Source organism: Oncorhynchus nerka, linkage group LG15 (genome assembly GCF_034236695.1).
Source record: "Oncorhynchus nerka isolate Pitt River linkage group LG15, Oner_Uvic_2.0, whole genome shotgun sequence".
Taxonomy (NCBI): Eukaryota; Metazoa; Chordata; class Actinopteri; order Salmoniformes; family Salmonidae; genus Oncorhynchus; species Oncorhynchus nerka.
The window spans coordinates 1592730-1619477 of NC_088410.1; the positions used below are offsets into that span (position 1 = coordinate 1592730).

The 26748-nt window shown below is 47.1% G+C and overlaps 1 long non-coding RNA gene and 1 pseudogene across 1 annotated transcript; both read left to right on the forward strand.

The window, feature by feature from the left end:
- The window catches only part of LOC135559941 (F-box/LRR-repeat protein 18-like), a 49827-nt pseudogene extending 27722 nt beyond the window's left edge, over positions 1 to 22105 (forward strand).
- A 509-nt stretch (positions 22106 to 22614) lies between these two features.
- On the forward strand, positions 22615 to 23282 carry LOC135559866 (uncharacterized). Its single transcript, XR_010458567.1, has 2 exons — positions 22615 to 22929; positions 22961 to 23282. It is a non-coding gene; the product is annotated as an uncharacterized LOC135559866 (long non-coding RNA).
- The last annotated feature ends 3466 nt before the right edge of the window (positions 23283 to 26748 follow it).

Genomic DNA, 26748 nt, shown 5'->3' on the forward strand with positions numbered 1-26748 from the left:
TGTGTGTGTTTATAATGTGTGTGTGTTTATAATGTGTGTGTGTGTTTATAATGTGTGTGTGTGTTTATATAATGTGTGTGTGTTTTATAATGTGTGTGTTTATAATGTGTGTTTTATAATGTGTGTGTGTGTTTATAATGTGTGTGTGTTTATAATGTGTGTGTGTTTATAATGTGTGTGTGTGTTTTATAATGTGTGTGTGTGTTTAATATAATGTGTGTGTGTGTTTATAATGTGTGTGTGTTTTATAATGTGTGTGTGTTTTTATAATGTGTGTGTGTGTTTATAATGTGTGTGTGTGTGTTTATAATGTGTGTGTGTTTATAATGTGTGTGTGTTATAATGTGTGTGTGTTTATAATGTGTGTGTGTGTTTATAATGTGTGTGTGTGTGTTTATAATGTGTGTGTGTGTTTATAATGTGTGTGTGTGTTTATAATGTGTGTGTTTATAATGTGTGTGTGTTTATAATGTGTGTGTGTGTTTATAATGTGTGTGTGTGTGTTTATAATGTGTGTGTGTTTATAATGTGTGTGTGTGTTTATAATGTGTGTGTGTGTTTATAATGTGTGTGTGTTTATATATGTGTGTGTTTATAATGTGTGTGTGTGTTTATAATGTGTGTGTGTTATAATGTGTGTGTTTTTATAATAATGTGTGTGTGTTTTTATAATGTGTGTGTTTATAATGTGTGTGTTTATAATGTGTTTTTTATAATGTGTGTGTGTGTTTATAATGTGTGTGTTTTATAATGTGTGTGTGTGTTTATAATGTGTGTGTGTTTATAATGTGTGTGTGTGTTTTATAATGTGTGTGTGTTTATAATGTGTGTGTGTTTTTATAATGTGTGTGTGTGTTTTATAATGTGTGTGTGTGTGTTTTATAATGTGTGTGTGTTTATAATGTGTGTGTTGTTTATAATGTGTGTGTGTTTATAATGTGTGTGTGTGTTTATAATGTGTGTGTTTATAATGTGTGTGTTTTATAATGTGTGTGTTATAATGTGTGTGTGTTTATAATGTGTGTGTGTTTATAATGTGTGTGTGTGTTTATAATGTGTGTGTTTATAATGTGTGTGTGTGTTGTTTATAATGTGTGTGTGTTTATAATGTGTGTGTGTTTTATAATGTGTGTGTGTTTTTATAATGTGTGTGTGTTTTATAATGTGTGTGTGTTTTATAATGTGTGTGTGTTTATAATGTGTGTGTTTTATAATGTGTGTGTTTATAATGTGTGTGTGTGTTGTTTATAATGTGTGTGTGTGTTTTATAATGTGTGTGTGTTATAATGTGTGTGTTTATAATGTGTGTGTGTTTATAATGTGTGTGTGTTTTATAATGTGTGTGTGTTTATAATGTGTGTGTGTATAATGTGTGTGTGTGTGTGTTGTTTATAATGTGTGTGTGTGTTTTATAATGTGTGTGTGTGTTTTATAATGTGTGTGTGTGTTTTTATAATGTGTGTGTGTGTTTTTATAATGTGTGTGTGTGTTATAATGTGTGTGTGTGTGTTTATAATGTGTGTGTGTTTATAATGTGTGTGTGTGTGTTGTGTGTGTGTTTATAATGTGTGTGTGTTTATAATGTGTGTTGTGTGTTTATAATGTGTGTGTGTGTTTTTATAATGTGTGTGTGTTTATAATGTGTGTGTGTTTATAATGTGTGTGTGTTATAATGTGTGTGTGTGTTTTATAATGTGTGTGTGTGTGTTGTGTGTGTATAATGTGTGTGTTTATAATGTGTGTGTGTTTATAATGTGTGTGTTTATAATGTGTGTGTGTTTTAATGTGTAATGTGTGTGTTTATAATGTGTGTTTATAATGTGTGTGTTTATAATGTGTGTGTTTATAATGTGTGTGTGTGTTTATAATGTGTGTGTGTTTATAATGTGTGTGTGTGTTTATAATGTGTGTGTGTTTATAATGTGTGTGTGTGTTTTATAATGTGTGTGTGTTGTGTTTATAATGTGTGTGTGTGTTTATAATGTGTGTGTTTTTATAATGTGTGTGTGTGTTTATAATGTGTGTGTGTGTGTGTTATAATGTGTGTGTGTGTGTTTATAATGTGTGTGTTTTTATAATGTGTGTGTGTTTATAATGTGTGTGTGTTTTTATAATGTGTGTGTTTATAATGTGTGTGTGTTTATAATGTGTGTGTGTGTTTATAATGTGTGTGTGTTTTATAATGTGTGTGTGTGTTTATAATGTGTGTGTTTATAATGTTTGTTTTATAATGTGTGTGTGTGTTTATAATGTGTGTGTGTTTATAATGTGTGTGTGTTATAATGTGTGTGTTTTTATAATGTGTGTGTGTTTATAATGTGTGTGTGTGTTTATAATGTGTGTGTGTTTATAATGTGTGTGTGTGTTTATAATGTGTGTGTTGTTTATAATGTGTGTGTTTTTATAATGTGTGTGTGTTTATAATGTGTGTGTTTTATAATGTGTGTGTTTATAATGTGTGTGTGTTTTATAATGTGTGTGTGTTTATAATGTGTGTGTGTGTTTATAATGTGTGTGTGTTTATAATGTGTGTGTTTTATAATGTGTGTGTGTTTTTATATGTGTGTGTGTGTTTAATGTGTGTGTGTGTTTATAATGTGTGTTGTGTGTGTGTTTATAATGTGTGTGTGTTTATAATGTGTGTGTGTTTATAATGTGTGTGTGTTTTATAATGTGTGTGTATAATGTGTGTGTGTGTTTATAATGTGTGTGTTTATAATGTGTGTGTGTGTGTTTTATAATGTGTGTGTGTTTATAATGTGTGTGTGTGTTTTATAATGTGTGTGTGTGTGTTTTATAATGTGTGTGTTTATAATGTGTTTATAATGTGTGTGTGTTTTATAATGTGTGTGTGTGTGTTATAATGTGTGTGTGTTTATAATGTGTGTGTGTGTTTATAATGTGTGTGTGTGTGTTTATAATGTGTGTGTGTGTTTTATAATGTGTGTGTGTTTATAATGTGTGTGTGTGTTTATAATGTGTGTGTGTTTTTATATATGTGTTTATAATGTGTGTGTGTTTTATAATGTGTGTGTGTGTTTATAATGTGTGTGTGTTTATAATGTGTGTGTGTTTTATAATGTGTGTGTGTTTATAATGTGTGTGTGTGTTTATAATGTGTGTGTGTGTTTATAATGTGTGTGTGTTTATAATGTGTGTGTGTTTATAATGTGTGTGTGTTTTATAATGTGTGTGTGTGTTTGTATAATGTGTGTGTGTTTATAATGTGTGTGTGTGTTTATAATGTGTGTGTTTATAATGTGTTTGTTTATATGATAATGTGTGTGTGTGTTTATAATGTGTGTGTGTGTGTGTGTGTGTTTATAATGTGTGTGTGTTTTATAATGTGTGTGTGTTTATAATGTGTGTGTGTGTGTTTATAATGTGTGTGTGTGTTTATAATGTGTGTGTGTTGTGTTTATAATGTGTGTGTGTGTTTATAATGTGTGTGTGTTTATAATGTGTGTGTGTGTTTATAATGTGTGTGTGTGTTTATAATGTGTGTGTGTGTGTTTATAATGTGTGTGTGTGTGTTTATAATGTGTGTGTGTTTATAATGTGTGTGTGTTTATAATGTGTGTGTGTGTGTTTATAATGTGTGTGTGTTTATAATGTGTGTGTGTTTTATAATGTGTGTGTGTGTTTATAATGTGTGTGTGTTTATAATGTGTGTGTGTTTATAATGTGTGTGTGTGTTTATAATGTGTGTGTGTTTATAATGTGTGTGTGTTTATAATGTGTGTGTGTGTTTATAATGTGTGTGTGTGTTTATAATGTGTGTGTGTGTGTGTTTATAATGTGTGTGTGTTTATAATGTGTGTGTGTTTATAATGTGTGTGTTATAATGTGTGTTTATAATGTGTGTGTGTGTATAATGTGTGTGTTGTATAATGTGTGTGTGTTTATAATGTGTGTGTGTGTTATAATGTGTGTGTGTGTTTATAATGTGTGTGTTTATAATGTGTGTGTGTTTATAATGTGTGTGTGTGTTTATAATGTGTGTGTTATAATGTTTATAATGTGTGTGTGTTTATAATGTGTGTGTGTTTATAATGTGTGTGTTTTTTATAATGTGTGTGTGTTTATAATGTGTGTGTTTTATAGTGTGTGTGTTTATAATGTGTGTGTGTTTATAATGTGTGTGTGTGTGTTTATAATGTGTGTGTGTGTTTTATAATGTGTGTGTGTTTTTATAATGTGTGTGTGTGTTTATAATGTGTGTGTTTATAATGTGTGTGTGTGTTTATAATGTGTGTGTGTGTTTATAGTTGTATAATGTGTGTGTGTGTTTTATAATGTGTGTGTGTTTATAATGTGTGTGTTTTTATAATGTGTGTGTGTGTGTTTATAATGTGTGTGTTTTATAATGTGTGTGTGTGTGTTTATAATGTGTGTGTGTGTTTATAATGTGTGTGTGTGTTTATAATGTGTGTGTGTGTGTTTATAATGTGTGTGTGTTTAATGTGTAATGTGTGTTTATAATGTGTGTGTTTATTTATGTGTTTTTATAATGTGTGTGTGTGTTTGTTTATAATGTGTGTGTGTGTTTATAATGTGTGTGTGTGTGTTTTATAATGTGTGTGTGTGTTTTTATAATGTGTGTGTGTTTATAATGTGTGTGTGTGTGTTATAATGTGTGTGTGTGTGTTTATAATGTGTGTGTGTTTTATAATGTGTGTGTGTTTATAATGTGTGTGTGTGTGTTTATAATGTGTGTGTGTTTATAATGTGTGTAATGTGTTTATAATGTGTGTGTGTTTTATAATGTGTGTGTGTGTTTATAATGTGTGTGTTGTGTTTATAATGTGTGTGTGTGTTTATAATGTGTGTGTGTGTGTTTATAATGTGTGTGTGTGTGTGTTTATAATGTGTGTGTGTGTTTATAATGTGTGTGTGTGTGTTTATAATGTGTGTGTGTGTTTATAATGTGTGTGTGTGTGTTTATAATGTGTGTGTGTGTTTTTATAATGTGTGTGTGTGTGTGTGTGTGTTTATAATGTGTGTGTTTTATAATGTGTGTGTGTTTTATAATGTGTGTGTGTGTTTATAATGTGTGTGTGTGTGTTTTATAATGTGTGTGTGTGTTTATAATGTGTGTGTTATAATGTGTGTGTGTGTTTATAATGTGTGTGTGTTTATAATGTGTGTGTGTGTTTATAATGTGTGTGTGTTTATAATGTGTGTGTGTGTTTATAATGTGTGTGTGTGTGTGTATAATGTGTGTGTGTGTGTGTTTTATAATGTGTGTGTGTGTGTTTATAATGTGTGTGTGTGTGTGTTTATAATGTGTGTGTGTGTGTGTGTTTATAATGTGTGTGTGTGTGTTTTATAATGTGTGTGTGTGTGTGTGTGTTTATAATGTGTGTGTGTGTGTTTATAGTGTGTGTGTGTTTATAATGTGTGTGTGTGTGTGTTTATAATGTGTGTGTGTGTGTGTTTATAATGTGTGTGTGTGTGTTTATAATAATGTGTGTGTGTTTATAATGTGTGTGTGTTTATAATGTGTGTGTGTTTATAATGTGTGTGTGTTTATAATGTGTGTGTGTGTGTGTGTTTTTTATAATGTGTGTGTGTTTATAATGTGTGTGTGTGTGTGTTTATAATGTGTGTGTGTGTTTATAATGTGTGTGTGTGTGTTTATAATGTGTGTGTGTGTGTGTGTGTTTATAATGTGTTGTTGTTTATATGTGTGTGTGTGTTTATAATGTGTGTGTGTTTTATAATGTGTGTGTGTGTGTGTGTGTGTGTTTATAATGTGTGTGTGTGTGTGTTTATAATGTGTGTGTGTGTGTGTGTGTGTGTGTGTAGGTGAACCAGACTCTACTCCTCCTCTACCTCGCTGTGTTCAGTGTTCGTGTTCCGGAGCGTCTCCGTTCCTTCCTGGTTTCAGTTCCTGGTCCGAACCCCGCCCACTGGCCTGCTGCGTCCTCATTGGCCCATAGCCTCGTTCAGCATGGCGACCTGGAAGCCCTGCAGTTGCCTCGCTCCTGGTTGGACGCCACGTCACTAGGACGGGTCCTTCTTAGCAACGCTCCCAAGCACCTGAACTTCTCCCGTTGCCCCACGTTACGACAAACTGTCATCCAATCGCTGACTGGCACTGGAGTGAGAGACTCGACGCGATTGGTCAGCCTGAATCTTAGTGGTATAGGCCACACCTCCAATTATCCAGAGTGCAGTAGAGCGCGGGGAGAGGAGGAGCTTGTTGCCGAGGCGATGAGCCGGCTGGTTATTTGCTGTCCCAATCTGTCACACCTCAACCTGTTACACACGCACTATCACCATGACAACGCGCACACACCTGGGCTGGAGGCCGACACACACCTGTGTACCAGCCTGTCCAAACTCGCACACCTCCGGTCTCTGGCGCTGCCAGCGTGCTCCCTGTCGGACGGTTCACACCCTCACACCCGTCCCCGTCCCCTTCCCCTTCCTCTCTGCTGCTGGGACTGAGGAAGCCGTCCAGAGGGGCTCCAGACCTACAGGCCGGGCTCCGGGGACTCTCTCCCAGGAGGGCACCTCTGGGCTGGGTACCCTGTTGGCCGGCTGCCCCTGTCTGGAGGTTCTGGAGATAACAGGACCGGGCTTCATCTCCGCCCTGCCGCGTCTCGAGCCCTGTGCCAGGGTGTGTGTGGATCAGAGGGCGTGTACGAACGCTCGCTGGGTGGGGGACGCGCACGTCGCGGCTCCGGGGGTTCCGGGGGGCTGCGGAGGCTGACGCTGGCGGGGCTGCCGGGGTCCTGAAGGGGACTGGGCTGGTACAGGTGGCTGAGCACTGCCGGGACCTACGGGCATTATCTCTGGCCAACCTGGGGTCCTTAAAGACCTGGAACTATAGCGCCACCCTGCTGGACACACTGAGGAACTGCACCCAGCTCACACAGCTACGGTGAGACTACATACACACACTGAGGAACTGCACCCAGCTACGGTGAGACTACATACACACTGAGGAACTGCACCCAGCTACGGTGAGGACTACAGCTACACAGCTACGGTGAGACTACATACCAACTGAGTTCTAACTGCACCCAGCTCACACAGCTACGGTGAGACTACACACACTGAGGAACTGCACCCAGCTCACACAGCTACGGTGAGACTACATACACACTGGAACTGCAGGGTGAGACTGCACCCAGCTCACACAGCTACGGTGAGACTACATACACACTGAACTGCACCCAGAAGACTACATACACACTGAGGAACTGCACCCAGCTCACACAGCTACGGTGAGACTACATACACACTGAGGAACTGCACCCAGCTCACCCAATGGTGAGACTACATACACACTGAGGAACTGCACCCAGCTCACACAGCTACGGTGAGACTACATACACACTGAGGAACTGCACCCAGCTCACCCAGCTACGTGAGACTACATACACACACTGAGGAACTGCACCCAGCTCACACAGCTACGGTGAGACTACATACACACTGAGGAACTGCACCCAGCTACGGTGAGACTACACACACTGAGGAACTGCACCCAGCTACGGTGAGACTACATACACACTGAGGAACTGCACCCAGCTACGGTGAGACTACATACACACTGAGGAACTGCACCCAGCTCACACAGCTACGGTGAGACTACATACACACTGAGGAACTGCACCCAGCTCACCCAGCTACGGTGAGACTACATACACACACTGAGGAACTGCACCCAGCTCACACAGCTACGGTGAGACTACATACACACACTGAGGAACTGCACCCAGCTACACAGGTGAGACTACATACACACTGAGGAACTGCACCCAGCTACGGTGAGACTACATACACACTGAGGAACTGCACCCAGCTAGATCTGGTGAGACTACATACACACTGAGGAACTGCACCCAGCTCACACAGCTACGGTGAGACTACATACACACTGAGGAACTGCACCCAGCTCACACAGCTACGGTGAGACTACATACACACTGAGGAACTGCACCCAGCTCACACAGCTACGGTGAGACTACATACACAGCTGAGGAACTGCATACACACTGAGCTCACCCAGCTACGGTGAGACTACATACACACACTGAGGAACTGCACCCAGCTACGGTGAGACTACATACACACACTGAGGAACTGCACCCAGCTCACACAGCTACGGTGAGACTACATACACACACTGAGGAACTGCACCCAGCTCACACAGCTACGGTGAGACTACATACACACACTGAGGAACTGCACCCAGCTCACACAGCTACGGTGAGACTACATACACACTGAGGAACTGCACCCAGCTACGGTGAGACTATATACACACTGAGCTACGGTGAGACTACATACACACTGAGGAACTGCACCCAGCTCACACAGCTACGGTGAGACTATATACACACTGAGGAACTGCACCCAGCTCACACAGCTCACGGTGAGACTACATACACACTGAGGAACTGCACCCAGCTACGGTGAGACTACATACACACTGAGAACTGCACCCAGCTGGTGAGACTACATACACACTGAGGAACTGCACCCAGCTACGGTGAGACTACATACACACTGAGGAACTGCACCCAGCTCACACAGCTACGGTGAGACTACATACACACTGAGGAACTGCACCCAGCTCACACAGCTACGGTGAGACTACATACACACACTGAGGAACTGCACCCAGCTCACACAGCTACGGTGAGACTACATACACACTGAGGAACTGCACCCAGCTACGATGAGACTACACACATGAGGAGTTCTGCACACACACACTGAGACTACATACACACTGAGGGTAGTTCTATATAATGGTAGCTTCGGTGAGACTACATACACACACTGAGGAACTGCACCCAGCTCACACAGCTACGGTGAGACTACATACACACTGAGGAACTGCACCCAGCTTCCCACAGCTACGGTGAGACTATATACACACTGAGGAACTGCACCAGCTCACACAGCTACGGGGTGAGACTACATGACACACACTGAGTTCTGCACCCAGCTCTGAGACTACATACACACACTGAGAACTACCCATACAGACTACATACACACTGAGGAACTGCACCCAGCTACGGTGAGACTACATACACACTGAGGAACTGCACCCAGCTCACAGCAGCTACGGTGAGACTACATACACACTGAGGAACTGCACCCAGCTCACCCAGCTACGGTGAGACTACATACACACACTGAGGAACTGCACCCAGCTCACACAGCTACGGTGAGACTACATACACACTGAGGAACTGCACCCAGCTCACGGTGAGACTACATACACACACTGAGGAACTGCACACAGCTACGGTGAGACTACATACACACTGAGGAACTGCACCCAGCTACGGTGAGACTACATACACACTGAGGAACTGCACCCAGCTCACATAAGCTACGGTGAGACTACATACACACTGAGGAATTGCACCCAGCTCACACAGCTACGGTGAGACTATATACACACTGAGGAACTGCACCCAGCTCACACAGCTACGGTGAGACTACATACACACTGAGGAACTGCACCCTATACACACTGAGCTGCACACAGCACAGACTACATACACACTGAGGAACTGCACCCAGCTTACCCAGCTACGGTGAGACTACATACACACACTGAGGAACTGCACCCAGCTCACACAGCTACGGTGAGACTACATACACACACTGAGGAACTGCACCCAGCTCACACAGCTACGGTGAGACTACATACACACTGAGGAACTGCACCCAGCTCACACAGCTACGGTGAGACTACATACACACACTGAGGAACTGCACCCAGCTATATACACACTGAGCTGCACCCAGCTACGTGAGACTACATACACACTGAGGAACTGCACCCAGCTCACACAGCTACGGTGAGACTACATACACACTGAGGAGACTGCACCCAGCTCTGCACAGCTACGGTGAGACTACATACACACACTGAGGAACTGCACCCAGCTACGGTGAGAGACTACATACTGAGGAACTGCACCCAGCTACGGTGAGACTACATACACACTGAGTGCACCCAGCTACAGGTGAGACTACATACACACTGAGGAACTGCACCCAGCTCACAGCTACGGTGAGACTACATACACACTGAGGAACTGCACCCAGCTCACAGCTACGGTGAGACTACATACACACACTGAGGAACTGCACCCAGCTCCAGCTACGGTGAGACTACATACACACTGAGGAACTGCACCCAGCTACGGTGAGACTACATACACACACTGAGGAACTGCACCCAGCTCAGACTACATACACACTGAGGAACTGCACCCAGCTACACAGTGAGACTACATACACACTGAGGAACTGCACCCAGCTCACACAGCTACGGTGAGACTACATACACACTGAGGAACTGCACCCAGCTCACACAGCTACGGTGAGACTACATACACACTGAGGAACTGCACCCAGCTCACACAGCTACGGTGAGACTATATACACACACTGAGGAACTGCACCCAGCTCACACAGCTACGGTGAGACTACATACACACTGAGGAACTGCACCCAGCTACGGTGAGACTACATACACACACTGAGAACTGCACACAGCTACGGTGAGACTACATACACACTGAGGAAACTGCACCCAGCTTACCCAGCTACGGTGAGACTACATACACACACTGAGGAACTGCACCCAGCTCACACAGCTACGGTGAGACTACATACACACACTGAGGAACTGCACCCAGCTACGGTGAGACTACATACACACACTGAGGAACTGCACCCAGCTACGGTGAGACTACATACACACTGAGGAACTGCACCCAGCTACGGTGAGACTACATACACACACTGAGGAACTGCACCCAGCTACGGTGAGACTACATACACACTGAGGAACTGCACCCAGCTACGGTGAGACTACATACACACTGAGGAACTGCACCATTATATACTAATACATTATATACTAATACATTATATTTACATTATATATTATATATATTATACATTATATTTACATTATATATTATATATATTATACATTATATTTACATTATATACTAATACATTATATTTACATTATATACTAATACATTATATATTATATATATTATACATTATATTTACATTATATATTATATATATTATACATTATATTTACATTATATATTATACATTATATTTACATTATATATTATATATATTATACATTATATTAACATTATATATTATACATTATATACTAATACATTATATTTACATTATATACTAATACATTATATATTATACATTATATTTACATTATATACTAATACATTATATTTACATTATATACTAATACATTATATATTATACATTATACATTACATTATATATTATATATATTATACATTATATTTACATTATATATTATATATATTATACATTATATTTACATTATATATTATATATATTATATTTACATTATATATTATATATATTATACATTATATTTACATTATATATTATACATTATATTTACATTATATACTAATACATTATATTTACATTATATACTAATACATTATATACTAATACATTATATATTATACATTATTATACATTATTTACATTTACATTTAAGTCATTTAGCAGACGCTCTTATCCAGAGCGACTTACAAATTGGTGCTTTCACCTTATGACATCCAGTGGAGCAGCCACTTTACAATAGTGCATCTAGGTCTTTTAAGGGGGAGGGGGGGTGAGAAGGATTACTTTATCCTATCCTAGGTATTCCTTAAAGAGGTGGGGTTTCAGGTGTCTCCGGAAGGTGGTGATTGACTCCGCTGTTGATTTGTTTAACACTTTTTTGGTTACTACATGATTCCATATGTGTTATTTCATAGTGTTGATGTCTTCACTATTATTCTACAATGTATAAAATAGTAAAAATAAATAAAAACCCTGGAATGAGTAGGTGTGTCCAAACTTTTGACTGGTACTGTATATAATGTGTGTGTGGGTAGGTTGGAGCAGCCCTACCTGGTGTGTAACGGTGCATTCTGGGAGGCGTTGTCATGCTGTTCTCGTCTCCGCCGCCTCTGTCTCATCTCGCGGAACGGAACCTTCCACCCCGCTGCCGTGGTTACCTTCATGGAGTGTTGCCGTGACGTCATGGTGTGTCACATGTTCTTGGGCGGAACTCTGGTGGCGTGTCGGACGCTACAGAAAACACTGCTAGACCGGTGAGTCTGTCTCTCTGTCTGGCTGGTGGGGAGTCTGTCTCTCTGTCTGGCTGGTGAGTCTGTCTCTCTGTCTGGCCGGTGAGTCTGTCTCTCTGTCTGACTGGTGAGTCTGTCTCTCTGTCTGACTGGTGAGTCTGTCTCTCTGTCTGACTGGTGAGTCTGTCTCTCTGTCTGACTGGTGAGTCTGTCTCTCTGTCTGACTGGTGAGTCTGTCTCTCTGTCTGACTGGTGGGGAGTCTGTCTGACTGGTGAGTCTGTCTCTCTGTCTGACTGGTGAGTCTGTCTCTCTGTCTGACTGGTGAGTCTGTCTCTCTGTCTGACTGGTGAGTCTGTCTCTCTGTCTGACTGGTGAGTCTGTCTCTCTGTCTGGCTGGTGAGTCTGTCTCTCTGTCTGACTGGTGGGGAGTCTGTCTCTCTGTCTGACTGGTGAGGAGTCTGTCTCTCTGTCTGACTGGTGGGGAGTCTGTCTCTCTGTCTGACTGGTGGGGAGTCTGTCTCTCTGTCTGACTGGTGAGTCTGTCTCTCTGTCTGACTGGTGAGTCTGTCTCTCTGTCTGGCCGGTGAGTCTGTCTCTGTCTGACCGGTGAGTCTGTCTCTCTGTCTGACTGGTGAGGAGTCTGTCTCTCTGTCTGACTGGTGAGTCTGTCTCTCTGTCTGACCGGTGAGTCTGTCTCTCTGTCTGGCCGGTGAGTCTGTCTCTCTGTCTGGCCGGTGAGTCTGTCTCTCTGTCTGACTGGTGGGGAGTCTGTCTCTCTGTCTGACTGGTGGGGAGTCTGTCTCTCTGTCTGACTGGTGGGGAGTCTGTCTCTCTGTCTGACTGGTGGGGAGTCTGTCTCTCTGTCTGACTGGTGGGGAGTCTGTCTCTCTGTCTGACTGGTGAGTCTGTCTCTCTGTCTGACTGGTGAGTCTGTCTCTCTGTCTGACTGGTGAGTCTGTCTCTCTGTCTGACTGGTGAGTCTGTCTCTCTGTCTGACTGGTGGGGAGTCTGTCTCTCTGTCTGACTGGTGGGGAGTCTGTCTCTCTGTCTGACTGGTGGGGAGTCTGTCTCTCTGTCTGACTGGTGAGTCTGTCTCTCTGTCTGACCGGTGAGTCTGTCTCTCTGTCTGACCGGTGAGTCTGTCTCTCTGTCTGACCGGTGAGTCTGTCTCTCTGTCTGGCCGGTGAGTCTGTCTCTCTGTCTGGCCGGTGAGTCTGTCTCTCTGTCTGACTGGTGGGGAGTCTGTCTCTCTGTCTGACTGGTGGGGAGTCTGTCTCTCTGTCTGACTGGTGGGGAGTCTGTCTCTCTGTCTGACTGGTGGGGAGTCTGTCTCTCTGTCTGACTGGTGGGGAGTCTGTCTCTCTGTCTGACTGGTGGGGAGTCTGTCTCTCTGTCTGACTGGTGGGAGTCTGTCTCTCTGTCTGACTGGTGGGGAGTCTGTCTCTCTGTCTGACTGGTGGGGAGTCTGTCTCTCTGTCTGACTGGTGGGGAGTCTGTCTCTCTGTCTGACTGGTGGGGAGTCTGTCTCTCTGTCTGACTGGTGGGGAGTCTGTCTCTGTCTGACTGGTGGGGAGTCTGTCTCTCTGTCTGACTGGTGGGGAGTCTGTCTCTCTGTCTGACTGGTGGGGAGTCTGTCTCTCTGTCTGACTGGTGGGGAGTCTGTCTCTCTGTCTGACTGGTGGGGAGTCTGTCTCTCTGTCTGACTGGTGAGTCTGTCTCTCTGTCTGACTGGTGGGGAGTCTGTCTCTCTGTCTGACTGGTGGGGAGTCTGTCTCTCTGACTGACTGGTGGGGAGTCTGTCTCTCTGACTGACTGGTGGGGAGTCTGTCTCTCTGACTGACTGGTGGGGAGTCTGTCTCTCTGACTGACTGGTGGGGAGTCTGTCTCTCTGACTGACTGGTGGGGAGTCTGTCTCTCTGACTGACTGGTGGGGAGTCTGTCTCTCTGACTGACTGGTGGGGAGTCTGTCTCTCTGTCTGACTGGTGGGGAGTCTGTCTCTCTGTCTGGCCGGTGAGTCTGTCTCTCTGTCTGACTGGTGAGTCTGTCTCTCTGTCTGACTGGTGGGGAGTCTGTGTCTCTGTCTGACTGGTGGGGAGTCTGTCTCTCTGTCTGACTGGTGGGGAGTCTGTCTCTCTGTCTGACGGGTGGGTCTTTCTCTCTGTCTGACTGGTGGGGAGTCTGTGTCTCTGTCTGACTGGTGGGGAGTCTGTCTCTCTGTCTGACGGGTGAGTCTGTCTCTCTGTCTGACTGGTGGGGAGTCTGTGTCTCTGTCTGACTGGTGGGGAGTCTGTCTCTCTGTCTGACTGGTGGGGAGTCTGTCTCTCTGTCTGACGGGTGGGTCTGTCTCTCTGTCTGACGGGTGAGTCTGTCTCTCTGTCTGACTGGTGGGGAGTCTGTCTCTCTGACTGACTGGTGGGGAGTCTGTCTCTCTGACTGACTGGTGGGGAGTCTGTCTCTCTGACTGACTGGTGGGGAGTCTGTCTCTCTGTCTGACTGGTGGGGAGTCTGTCTCTCTGTCTGGCTGGTGAGTCTGTCTCTCTGTCTGACTGGTGGGGAGTCTGTCTCTCTGTCTGACTGGTGGGGAGTCTGTCTCTCTGTCTGACTGGTGAGTCTGTCTCTCTGTCTGACTGGTGAGTCTGTCTCTCTGTCTGACTGGTGAGTCTGTCTCTCTGTCTGACTGGTGAGTCTGTCTCTCTGTCTGGCTGGTGAGTCTGTCTCTCTGTCTGTCTGGCTGGTGAGTCTGTCTCTCTGTCTGACTGGTGGGGAGTCTGTCTCTCTGTCTGACTGGTGAGGAGTCTGTCTCTCTGTCTGACTGGTGGGGAGTCTGTCTCTCTGTCTGACTGGTGGGGAGTCTGTCTCTCTGTCTGACTGGTGAGTCTGTCTCTCTGTCTGACTGGTGAGTCTGTCTCTCTGTCTGGCCGGTGAGTCTGTCTCTGTCTGACCGGTGAGTCTGTCTCTCTGTCTGACTGGTGAGGAGTCTGTCTCTCTGTCTGACTGGTGAGTCTGTCTCTCTGTCTGACCGGTGAGTCTGTCTCTCTGTCTGGCCGGTGAGTCTGTCTCTCTGTCTGGCCGGTGAGTCTGTCTCTCTGTCTGACTGGTGGGGAGTCTGTCTCTCTGTCTGACTGGTGGGGAGTCTGTCTCTCTGTCTGACTGGTGGGGAGTCTGTCTCTCTGTCTGACTGGTGGGGAGTCTGTCTCTCTGTCTGACTGGTGGGGAGTCTGTCTCTCTGTCTGACTGGTGAGTCTGTCTCTCTGTCTGACTGGTGAGTCTGTCTCTCTGTCTGACTGGTGAGTCTGTCTCTCTGTCTGACTGGTGAGTCTGTCTCTCTGTCTGACTGGTGAGTCTGTCTCTCTGTCTGACTGGTGAGTCTGTCTCTCTGTCTGGCCGGTGAGTCTGTCTCTCTGTCTGGCCGGTGAGTCTGTCTCTCTGTCTGACTGGTGGGGAGTCTGTCTCTCTGTCTGACTGGTGGGGAGTCTGTCTCTCTGTCTGACTGGTGGGGAGTCTGTCTCTCTGTCTGACTGGTGGGGAGTCTGTCTCTCTGTCTGACTGGTGGGGAGTCTGTCTCTCTGTCTGACTGGTGGGGAGTCTGTCTCTCTGTCTGACTGGTGGGGAGTCTGTCTCTCTGTCTGACTGGTGGGGAGTCTGTCTCTCTGTCTGACTGGTGGGGAGTCTGTCTCTCTGTCTGACTGGTGAGTCTGTCTCTCTGTCTGACCGGTGAGTCTGTCTCTCTGTCTGACCGGTGAGTCTGTCTCTCTGTCTGACCGGTGAGTCTGTCTCTCTGTCTGGCCGGTGAGTCTGTCTCTCTGTCTGGCCGGTGAGTCTGTCTCTCTGTCTGACTGGTGGGGAGTCTGTCTCTCTGTCTGACTGGTGGGGAGTCTGTCTCTCTGTCTGACTGGTGGGGAGTCTGTCTCTCTGTCTGACTGGTGGGGAGTCTGTCTCTCTGTCTGACTGGTGGGGAGTCTGTCTCTCTGTCTGACTGGTGGGGAGTCTGTCTCTCTGTCTGACTGGTGGGGAGTCTGTCTCTCTGTCTGACTGGTGGGGAGTCTGTCTCTCTGTCTGACTGGTGGGAGTCTGTCTCTCTGTCTGACTGGTGGGGAGTCTGTCTCTCTGTCTGACTGGTGGGAGTCTGTCTCTCTGTCTGACTGGTGGGGAGTCTGTCTCTCTGTCTGACTGGTGGGGAGTCTGTCTCTCTGTCTGACTGGTGGGGAGTCTGTCTCTCTGTCTGACTGGTGGGGAGTCTGTCTCTCTGTCTGACTGGTGGGGGGAGTCTGTCTCTCTGTCTGACTGGTGGGAGTCTGTCTCTCTGTCTGACTGGTGAGTCTGTCTCTCTGTCTGACTGGTGAGTCTGTCTCTCTGTCTGACTGGTGGGGAGTCTGTCTCTCTGACTGACTGGTGGGGAGTCTGTCTCTCTGACTGACTGGTGGGGAGTCTGTCTCTCTGACTGACTGGTGGGGAGTCTGTCTCTCTGACTGACTGGTGGGGAGTCTGTCTCTCTGACTGACTGGTGGGGAGTCTGTCTCTGACTGACTGGTGGGGAGTCTGTCTCTCTGACTGACTGGTGGGGAGTCTGTCTCTGTCTGACTGGTGGGAGTCTGTCTCTCTGTCTGGCCGGTGAGTCTGTCTCTCTGTCTGACTGGTGAGTCTGTCTCTCTGTCTGACTGGTGGGGAGTCTGTGTCTCTGTCTGACTGGTGGGGAGTCTGTCTCTCTGTCTGACTGGTGGGGAGTCTGTCTCTCTGTCTGACGGGTGGGTCTTTCTCTGTCTGACTGGTGGGGAGTCTGTGTCTCTGTCTGACTGGTGGGAGTCTGTCTCTCTGTCTGACGGGTGAGTCTGTCTCTCTGTCTGACTGGTGGGGAGTCTGTGTCTCTGTCTGACTGGTGGGGAGTCTGTCTCTCTGTCTGACTGGTGGGGAGTCTGTCTCTCTGTCTGACGGGTGGGTCTGTCTCTCTGTCTGACGGGTGAGTCTGTCTCTCTGTCTGACTGGTGGGGAGTCTGTCTCTCTGACTGACTGGTGGGGAGTCTGTCTCTCTGACTGACTGGTGGGGAGTCTGTCTCTCTGACTGACTGGTGGGGAGTCTGTCTCTCTGTCTGACTGGTGGGGAGTCTGTCTCTCTGTCTGGCTGGTGAGTCTGTCTCTCTGTCTGACTGGTGGGGAGTCTGTCTCTCTGTCTGACTGGTGGGGAGTCTGTCTCTCTGTCTGACTGGTGAGTCTGTCTCTCTGTCTGACTGGTGAGTCTGTCTCTCTGTCTGACTGGTGGGGAGTCTGTGTCTCTGTCTGACTGGTGGGGAGTCTGTCTCTCTGTCTGACTGGTGGGGAGTCTGTCTCTCTGTCTGACGGGTGGGTCTGTCTCTCTGTCTGACTGGTGGGGAGTCTGTGTCTCTGTCTGACTGGTGGGGAGTCTGTCTCTCTGTCTGACTGGTGGGGAGTCTGTCTCTCTGTCTGACGGGTGGGTCTGTCTCTCTGTCTGACGGGTGAGTCTGTCTCTCTGTCTGACTGGTGGGGAGTCTGTCTCTCTGACTGACTGGTGGGGAGTCTGTCTCTCTGACTGACTGGTGGGGAGTCTGTCTCTCTGACTGACTGGTGGGGAGTCTGTCTCTCTGACTGACTGGTGGGGAGTCTGTCTCTCTGACTGACTGGTGGGGAGTCTGTCTCTCTGTCTGGCCGGTGAGTCTGTCTCTCTGTCTGACTGGTGAGTCTGTCTATATGAGTTCTATATAATGAAGCCCTCTCCTTCCTCTAGGTTCTCTGTGGAGGAGCGTCCAGCCCTCAGTGTGGTAGTTCTATATAATGAAGCCCTCTCCTTCCTCTAGGTTCTCTGTGGAGGAGCGTCCAGCCCTCAGTGTGGTAGTTCTATATAATGAAGCCCTCTCCTTCCTCTAGGTTCTCTGTGGAGGAGCGTCCAGCCCTCAGTGTGGTAGTTCTATATAATGAAGCCCTCTCCTTCCTCTAGGTTCTCTGTGGAGGAGCGTCCAGCCCTCAGTGTGGTAGTTCTATATAATGAAGCCCTCTCCTTCCTCTAGGTTCTCTGTGGAGGAGCGTCCAGCCCTCAGTGTGGTAGTTCTATATAATGAAGCCCTCTCCTTCCTCTAGGTTCTCTGTGGAGGAGCGTCCAGCCCTCAGTGTGGTAGTTCTATATAATGAAGCCCTCTCCTTCCTCTAGGTTCTCTGTGGAGGAGCGTCCAGCCCTCAGTGTGGTAGTTCTATATAATGAAGCCCTCTCCTTCCTCTAGGTTCTCTGTGGAGGAGCGTCAGTTCTATATAATGAAGCCCTCAGTGTGGTAGTTCTATATAATGAAGCCCTCTCCTTCCTCTAGGTTCTCTGTGGAGGAGCGTCCAGCCCTCAGTGTGGTAGTTCTATATAATGAAGCCCTCTCCTTCCTCTAGGTTCTCTGTGGAGGAGCGTCCAGCCCTCAGTGTGGTAGTTCTATATAATGAAGCCCTCTCCTTCCTCTAGGTTCTCTGTGGAGGAGCGTCCAGCCCTCAGTGTGGTAGTTCTATATAATGAAGCCCTCTCCTTCCTCTAGGTTCTCTGTGGAGGAGCGTCCAGCCCTCAGTGTGGTAGTTCTATATAATGAAGCCCTCCCTTCCTCTAGGTTCTCTGTGGAGGAGCGTCCGCCCCTCAGTGTGGTAGTTCTATATAATGAAGCCCTCTCCTTCCTCTAGGTTCTCTGTGGAGGAGCGTCCAGCCCTCAGTGTGGTAGTTCTATATAATGAAGCCCTCTCCTTCCTCTAGGTTCTCTGTGGAGGAGCGTCCAGCCCTCAGTGTGGTAGTTCTATATAATGAAGCCCTCTCCTTCCTCTAGGTTCTCTGTGGAGGAGCGTCCAGCCCTCAGTGTGGTAGTTCTATATAATGAAGCCCTCTCCTTCCTCTAGGTTCTCTGTGGAGGAGCGTCCAGCCCTCAGTGTGGTAGTTCTATATAATGAAGCCCTCTCCTTCCTCTAGGTTCTCTGTGGAGGAGCGTCCAGCCCTCAGTGTGGTAGTTCTATATAATGAAGCCCTCTCCTTCCTCTAGGTTCTCTGTGGCTCTGTGGAGGAGCGTCCAGCCCTCAGTGTGGTAGTTCTATATAATGAAGCCCTCTCCTTCCTCTAGGTTCTCTGTGGAGGAGCGTCCAGCCCTCAGTGTGGTAGTTCTATATAATGAAGCCCTCTCCTTCCTCTAGGTTCTCTGTGGAGGAGCGTCCAGCCCTCAGTGTGGTAGTTCTATATAATGAAGCCCTCTCCTTCCTCTAGGTTCTCTGTGGAGGAGCGTCCAGCCCTCAGTGTGGTAGTTCTATATAATGAAGCCCTCTCCTTCCTCTAGGTTCTCTGTGGAGGAGCGTCCAGCCCTCAGTGTGGTAGTTCTATATAATGAAGCCCTCTCCTTCCTCTAGGTTCTCTGTGGAGGAGCGTCCAGCCCTCAGTGTGGTAGTTCTATATAATGAAGCCCTCTCCTTCCTCTAGGTTCTCTGTGGAGGAGCGTCCAGCCCTCAGTGTGGTAGTTCTATATAATGAAGCCCTCTCCTTCCTCTAGGTTCTCTGTGGAGGAGCGTCCAGCCTCAGTGTGGTAGTTCTATATAATGAAGCCCTCTCCTTCCTCTAGGTTCTCTGTGGAGGAGCGTCCAGCCCTCAGTGTGGTAGTTCTATATAATGAAGCCCTCTCCTTCCTCTAGGTTCTCTGTGGAGGAGCGTCCAGCCCCTCAGTGTGGTAGTTCTATATAATGAAGCCCTCTCCTTCCTCTAGGTTCTCTGTGGAGGAGCGTCCAGCCCTCAGTGTGGTAGTTCTATATAATGAAGCCCTCTCCTTCCTCTAGGTTCTCTGTGGAGGAGCGTCCAGCCCTCAGTGTGGTAGTTCTATATAATGAAGCCCTCTCCTTCCTCTAGGTTCTCTGTGGAGGAGCGTCCGGCCCTCAGTGTGGTAGTTCTATATAATGAAGCCCTCTCCTTCCTCTAGGTTCTCTGTGGAGGAGCGTCCGTTCTCAGTGTGGTAGTTCTATATAATGAAGCCCTCTCCTTCCTCTAGGTTCTCTGTGGAGGAGCGTCCAGCCCTCAGTGTGGTAGTTCTATATAATGAAGCCCTCTCCTTCCTCTAGGTTCTCTGTGGAGGAGCCCTCAGTGTGGTAGTTCTATATAATGAAGCCCTCTCCTTCCTCTAGGTTCTCTGTGGTAGTTGTGGTAGTTCTATATAATGAAGCCCTCTCCTTCCTCTAGGTTCTCTGTGGAGGAGCGTCCGGCCCTCAGTGTGGTAGTTCTATATAATGAAGCCCTCTCCTTCCTCTAGGTTCTCTGTGGAGGAGCGTCCAGCCCTCAGTGTGGTAGTTCTATATAATGAAGCCCTCTCCTTCCTCTAGGTTCTCTGTGGAGGAGCGTCCAGCCCTCAGTGTGGTAGTTCTATATAATGAAGCCCTCTCCTTCCTCTAGGTTCTCTGTGGAGGAGCGTCCGGCCCTCAGTGTGGTAGTTCTATATAATGAAGCCCTCTCCTTCCTCTAGGTTCTCTGTGGAGGAGCGTCCAGCCCTCAGTGTGGTAGTTCTATATAATGAAGCCCTCTCCTTCCTCTAGGTTCTCTGTGGAGGAGCGTCCAGCCCTCAGTGTGGTAGTTCTATATAATGAAGCCCTCTCCTTCCTCTAGGTTCTCTGTGGAGGAGCGTCCAGCCCTCAGTGTGGTAGTTCTATATAATGAAGCCCTCTCCTTCCTCTAGGTTCTCTGTGGAGGAGCGTCCGGCCCCCTCAGTGTGGTAGTTCTATATAATGAAGCCCTCTCCTTCCTCTAGGTTCTCTGTGGAGGAGCGTCCAGCCCTCAGTGTGGTAGTTCTATATAATGAAGCCCTCTCCTTCCTCTAGGTTCTCTGTGGAGGAGCGTCCGGCCCCCTCAGTGTGGTAGTTCTATATAATGAAGCCCTCTCCTTCCTCTAGGTTCTCTGTGGAGGAGCGTCCGGCCCTCAGTGTGGTAGTTCTATATAATGAAGCCCTCTCCTTCCTCTAGGTTCTCTGTGGAGGAGCGTCCAGCCCTCAGTGTGGTAGTTCTATATAATGAAGCCCTCTCCTTCCTCTAGGTTCTCTGTGGAGGAGCGTCCAGCCCTCAGTGTGGTAGTTCTATATAATGAAGCCCTCTCCTTCCTCTAGGTTCTCTGTGGAGCGTCCAGCCCTCAGTGTGGTCATCTACCCTCTGCTCCACGAAGACCTTCCATTGGTCATCAGAGACATGCCCCTCCAACTGCTCGATCAACTGACCCTCTTCCAAAGCCGCGTTGCCCAGGCCCCGCCCTCGTCACAATTGGGACACCGGAGAGCAAAGAGGCAACTAGCCAATCAGAGCCCCTCGTCACCGTGGTGATGCCAGAGAGTGAAGAAGCATCTAGCCAATCACAGCCCCTCAGACTAGAGGTCTTCACGGGTTCAAAAGGTTGGACCTGTTCCAAACTGGACCCGAAGTGCATCAATTATTCTGTTAATATAGAGACTGAGGACAACTAGACCCGTTCCATATAGACATGGTTGGATCCAGACCCGATCTGAGTGAGAGAAAAAAGAAAAGTCATATTTTTAAAACTACTTTATTAATCGAAGCCGATGAAGTGTGAAAGGAGGGAGGGAGAGAGAGGTGCCTCTAGCAGGGAGGGAGAGAGAGAGGTGCCTCTAGCAGGGAGGGAGAGAGAGAGAGGTGCCTCTAGCAGGGAGGGAGAGAGAGAGAGGTGCCTCTAGCAGGGAGGGAGAGAGAGAGGTGCCTCTAGCAGGGAGGGAGAGAGAGAGGTGCCTCTAGCAGGGAGGGAGAGAGAGGTGCCTCTAGCAGGGAGGGAGAGAGAGAGGTGCCTCTAGCAGGAAGAGAGAGAGAGAGAGTTACCTCTAGCAGGGAGGGAGAGAGAGAGGTGCCTCTAGCAGGGAGGGAGAGAGAGAGAGTTACCTCTAGCAGGGAGGGAGAGAGAGAGAGGTGCCTCTAGCAGGGAGGGAGAGAGAGAGGTGCCTCTAGCAGGGAGGGAGAGAGAGAGAGGTGCCTCTAGCAGGAGGGAGAGAGAGAGAGGTGCCTCTAGCAGGGAGGAGAGAGAGAGGTGCCTCTAGCAGGGGGGAGAGAGAGAGGTGCCTCTAGCAGGGAGGGAGGGAGAGAGAGGTGCCTCTAGCAGGGAGGAGAGAGAGAGAGGTGCCTCTAGCAGAGAGGGAGAGAGAGAGGTGCCTCTAGCAGGGAGGGAGAGAGAGAGGTGCCTCTAGCAGGGAGGGAGAGAGAGAGAGGTGCCTCTAGCAGGGAGGGAGAGAGAGAGAGGTGCCTCTAGCAGGGAGGGAGAGAGAGAGGTGCCTCTAGCAGGGAGGGAGAGAGAGAGAGGTGCCTCTAGCAGGGAGGGAGAGAGAGAGGTGCCTCTAGCAGGAAGAGAGGGAGAGAGAGGTGCCTCTAGCAGAGAGGGAGAGAGAGAGAGGTGCCTCTAGCAGGGAGGGAGAGAGAGAGAGGTGCCTCTAGCAGGAGGGAGAGAGAGAGAGGTGCCTCTAGCAGGGAGGGGAGAGAGAGAGGTGCCTCTAGCAGGGAGGGAGAGAGAGAGAGGTGCCTCTAGCAGGGAGGGAGAGAGAGAGAGGTGCCTCTAGCAGGGAGGGAGAGAGAGAGAGGTGCCTCTAGCAGGGAGAGGGAGAGAGAGAGAGGTGCCTCTAGCAGGGAGGGAGAGAGAGAGAGGTGCCTCTAGCAGGGAGGGAGAGAGAGAGAGTGCCTCTAGCAGGGAGGGAGGGAGAGAGAGAGGTGCCTCTAGCAGGGAGGGAGAGAGAGAGAGAGGTGCCTCTAGCAGGGAGGGAGAGAGAGAGGTGCATCTAGCAGGGAGGGAGAGAGAGAGGTGCCTCTAGCAGGGAGGGAGAGAGAGAGAGGTGCCTCTAGCAGGGAGGGAGAGAGAGAGAGGTGCCTCATTACATCCCTGCAGCATCGGCCTCATTACATCACATCCAAGTACATTTTAACGGTCAATAAATTCAGTTCTATTGAGCTCATTTTTGGACAACTGTCTGTCATTTTTGCCTCAATTATATTTCATGGTGGAACAAATGTTTTCGTGTGTATAAATAATGTGCATTTTATTGTGTTTATAAATCTGGTACAGAGACCTTGGTCTCAGCATTGACTCCCTATCTAAATAAAGACACCCTGGTCTCAGCATTGACTCCCTGTCTAAATAAAGACACCTTGTTCTCAGTATTGACTCCCTGTCTAAATAAAAACACCTTGGTCTCAGCGTTGACTCCCTATCTAAATAAAGACACCTTGGTCTCAGCATTGACTCCCTGTCTAAATAAAGACACCTTGGTCTCAGCATTGACTCCCTGTCTAAATAAAGACACCTTGGTCTCAGCGTTGACTCCCTGTCTAAATAAAGACACCTTGGTCTCAGTATTGACTCCCTGTCTAAATAAAGACACCTTGGTCTCAGCATTGACTCCCTGTCTAAATAAAGACACCTTGGTCTCAGCATTGACTCCCTGTCTAAATAAAGACACCTTGGTCTCAGCATTGACTCCCTGTCTAAATAAAGACATCTTGGTCTCAGCATTGACTCCCTGTCTGAATAAAGACACCTTGGTCTCAGCATTGACTCCCTGTCTAAATAAAGACACCTTGGTCTCAGCATTGACTCCTGTCTAAATAAAGACACCTTGGTCTCAGCATTGACTCCTGTCTAAATAAAGACACCTTGGTCTCAGCATTGACTCCCTGTCTAAATAAAGACACCTTGGTCTCAGCATTGACTCCCTGTCTAAATAAAGACACCTTGGTCTCAGCATTGACTCCCTGTCTAAGTAAAGACACCTTGGTCTCAGCATTGACTCCCTGTCTAAATAAAGACACCTTGGTCTCAGCATTGACTCCCTGTCTAAATAAAGACACCTTGGTCTAGGCATTCACTCCCTGTTTAAATAAAGACACCTTGGTCTCAGCATTGACTCCCTGTCAACCTTGGGCTCCTGTAGCACCGCAGGAGAACATTCCTGGTCCGTTCACTGGTTCTCCTTCACCGGGTCTTTGACAGTTCAGAGTTCAAGAAGAACCAGGTATGGAGACACTAGACTCTCCCTCTTCACACTGGCCGGGCTGGGAGGACTTCAGGTCTGGCCTCTCCCTCTCCACACTGGCCGGGCTGGGAGCGACCCTGGCTGGGAGGACTTCAGGTCTGGCCTCTCCCTCTCCACACTGGCCGGGCTGGGAGCGACCCTGGCTGGGAGGACTTCAGGTCTGGCCTCTCCCTCTCCACACTGGCCGGGCTGGGAGCGACCCTGGCTGGGAGGACTTCAGGTCTGGACTCTCCCTTCCACACTGGCCGGGCTGGCAGGACTTCAGGTCTGGCCTCTCCCTCTCCACACTGGCCGGGCTGGGAGCGACCCTGGCTGGGAGGACTCCAGGTCTGGTCTCTCCCTCTCCACACTGGCCGGGCTGGGAGAGACCTGGGCTGGGAGGACTCCAGGTCTGGTCTCTCCCTTCCACACTGGCCGGGCTGGCAGGACTTCAGGTCCGCTGGTCCTTGCAGAAGACGCTGTACTGGGAAGAGAGGCAGGAGGCTGGGCAGGAGGTTGGACAGGAGGAAAGGAGGATGAGGGAGGAGGAAGAGAGGCAGGAGGCTGGGCAGGAGGTTGGACAGGAGGAGAGGAGGATGAGGGAGGAGGAAGAGAGGCTGGGCACAAGGAGTAGAGGCAGGAGGAGAGGAGGATGAGGGAGGAGGAAGAGAGGCAGGAGGCTGGACAGGAGGAGAGGAGGATGAGGGAGGAGGAAGAGAGGCTGGGCACAAGGAGTAGAGGCAGGGGGAAGAAAGGGAGGAGAATAGGCAGGAGGAGGTGATGCAGGAGGAGAATAGGCAGGAGGCCGGGCAGTGTAATGACATCACACAGTACTGATATTGTGTGTAATGACTCATCAGCGAAAACAACGTAGTAATGTCAGGCAGCCTGTCATTTTTTTGTGTTTATACTTTTTCATAACGACAACCACAATGGATAAAATGACTGGCGGAGAAACAATTGGAACCATTTCCATGTTTTGACCACTAGGTTTTATGGGTAGTATGACATTTCCACTGTTGGGGCTCAACAATGGCACGGATACAACAATGAGCCCTCTATTCATCTCTATGGCAATTACACCCATAGAGATATGAATGAATAGAACGGTCTTGGAACCCCCTCGCTGTTGGCTGGGCTCCCTGCCTGTGCCATTAAACCCCTACAACTCATCCAGAACGCCGCAGCCCGTCTGGTGTTCAACCTTCCCAAGTTCTCTCACGTCACCCCGCTCCTCCGCTCCCTCCACTGGCTTCCAGTTGAAGCTCGCATCCGCTACAAGACCATGGTGCTTGCCTACGGAGCTGTGAGGGGAACGGCACCTCAGTACCTCCAGGCTCTGATCAGGCCCTACACCCAAACAAGGGCACTGCGTTCATCCACCTCTGGCCTGCTCGCCTCCCTACCACTGAGGAAGTACAGTTCCCGCTCAGCCCAGTCAAAACTGTTCGCTGCTCTGGCCCCCCAATGGTGGAACAAACTCCCTCACGACGCCAGGACAGCGGAGTCAATCACCACCTTCCGGAGACACCTGAAACCCCACCTCTTTAAGGAATACCTAGGATAGGATAAAGTAATCCCTCTCACCCCCTCCCCTGAAAAGATTTAGATGCACTACTGTTCCACTGGAGGTCATAAGGTGAATGCACCAATTTGTAAGTCGCTCTGGATAAGAGCGTCTGCTAAATGACTTAAATGTAAATGTTAACCCCTGGCAATCTGACCGGTGAACTCATTGGTGGACACACACAATGGCTGCCTGGTATTGTGATGCGATCGTTTCCGTGGTGATGTAGAATGTTCATTCTATTGATGTTTATTAATTCAATTCAATTCAATTCAAGGGGCTTTATCGGCATGGGAAACATGTGTTAACATTGCCAAAGCAAGTGAGGTAGACAACATACAAAGTGAATATATAAAGTGAAAAACAACAAAAATGAACAGTAAACATTACACATATGACATTACAAATGTCATATTATATATATATATATACAATGTACAAATAGTTAAAGGACACAAGATAAAATGAATAAGCATAAATATGGGTTGTATTTACAATGGTGTTTGTTCTTCACTGGTTGCCCTTTTCTCGTGGCAACAGGTCACAAATCTTGCTGCTGTGATGGCACACGGTGGAATTTCACCCAAAAGATATGGGAGTTTTTCAAAATTGGATTTGTTTTCGAATTCTTTGTGGATCTGTGTGATCTGAGGGAAATATGTCTCTCTAATATGGTCATACATTGGGCCGGAGGTTAGGAAGTGCAGCTTTTATTAACTGATGCGCTTCATTGCAATGGAAGGTAATTGTGATGCGATCGTTTCCGTGGTGATGTAGAATGTTCATTCTTATTGATGTTTATTAACTGATGCGCTTCATTGCAATGGAAGGTAATTGTGATGCGATCGTTTCCGTGGTGATGTAGAATGTTCATTCTTATTGATGTTTATTAACTGATGCGCTTCATTGCCATGGAAGGTAATTGTGATGCGATCGTTTCCGTGGTGATGTAGAATGTTCATTCTTATTGATGTTTAACTGATGTGCTTCATTGCCATGGAAGGTAATTGTCTTGTAATGTTTGTTTAGTTTTGTATTGCATTTT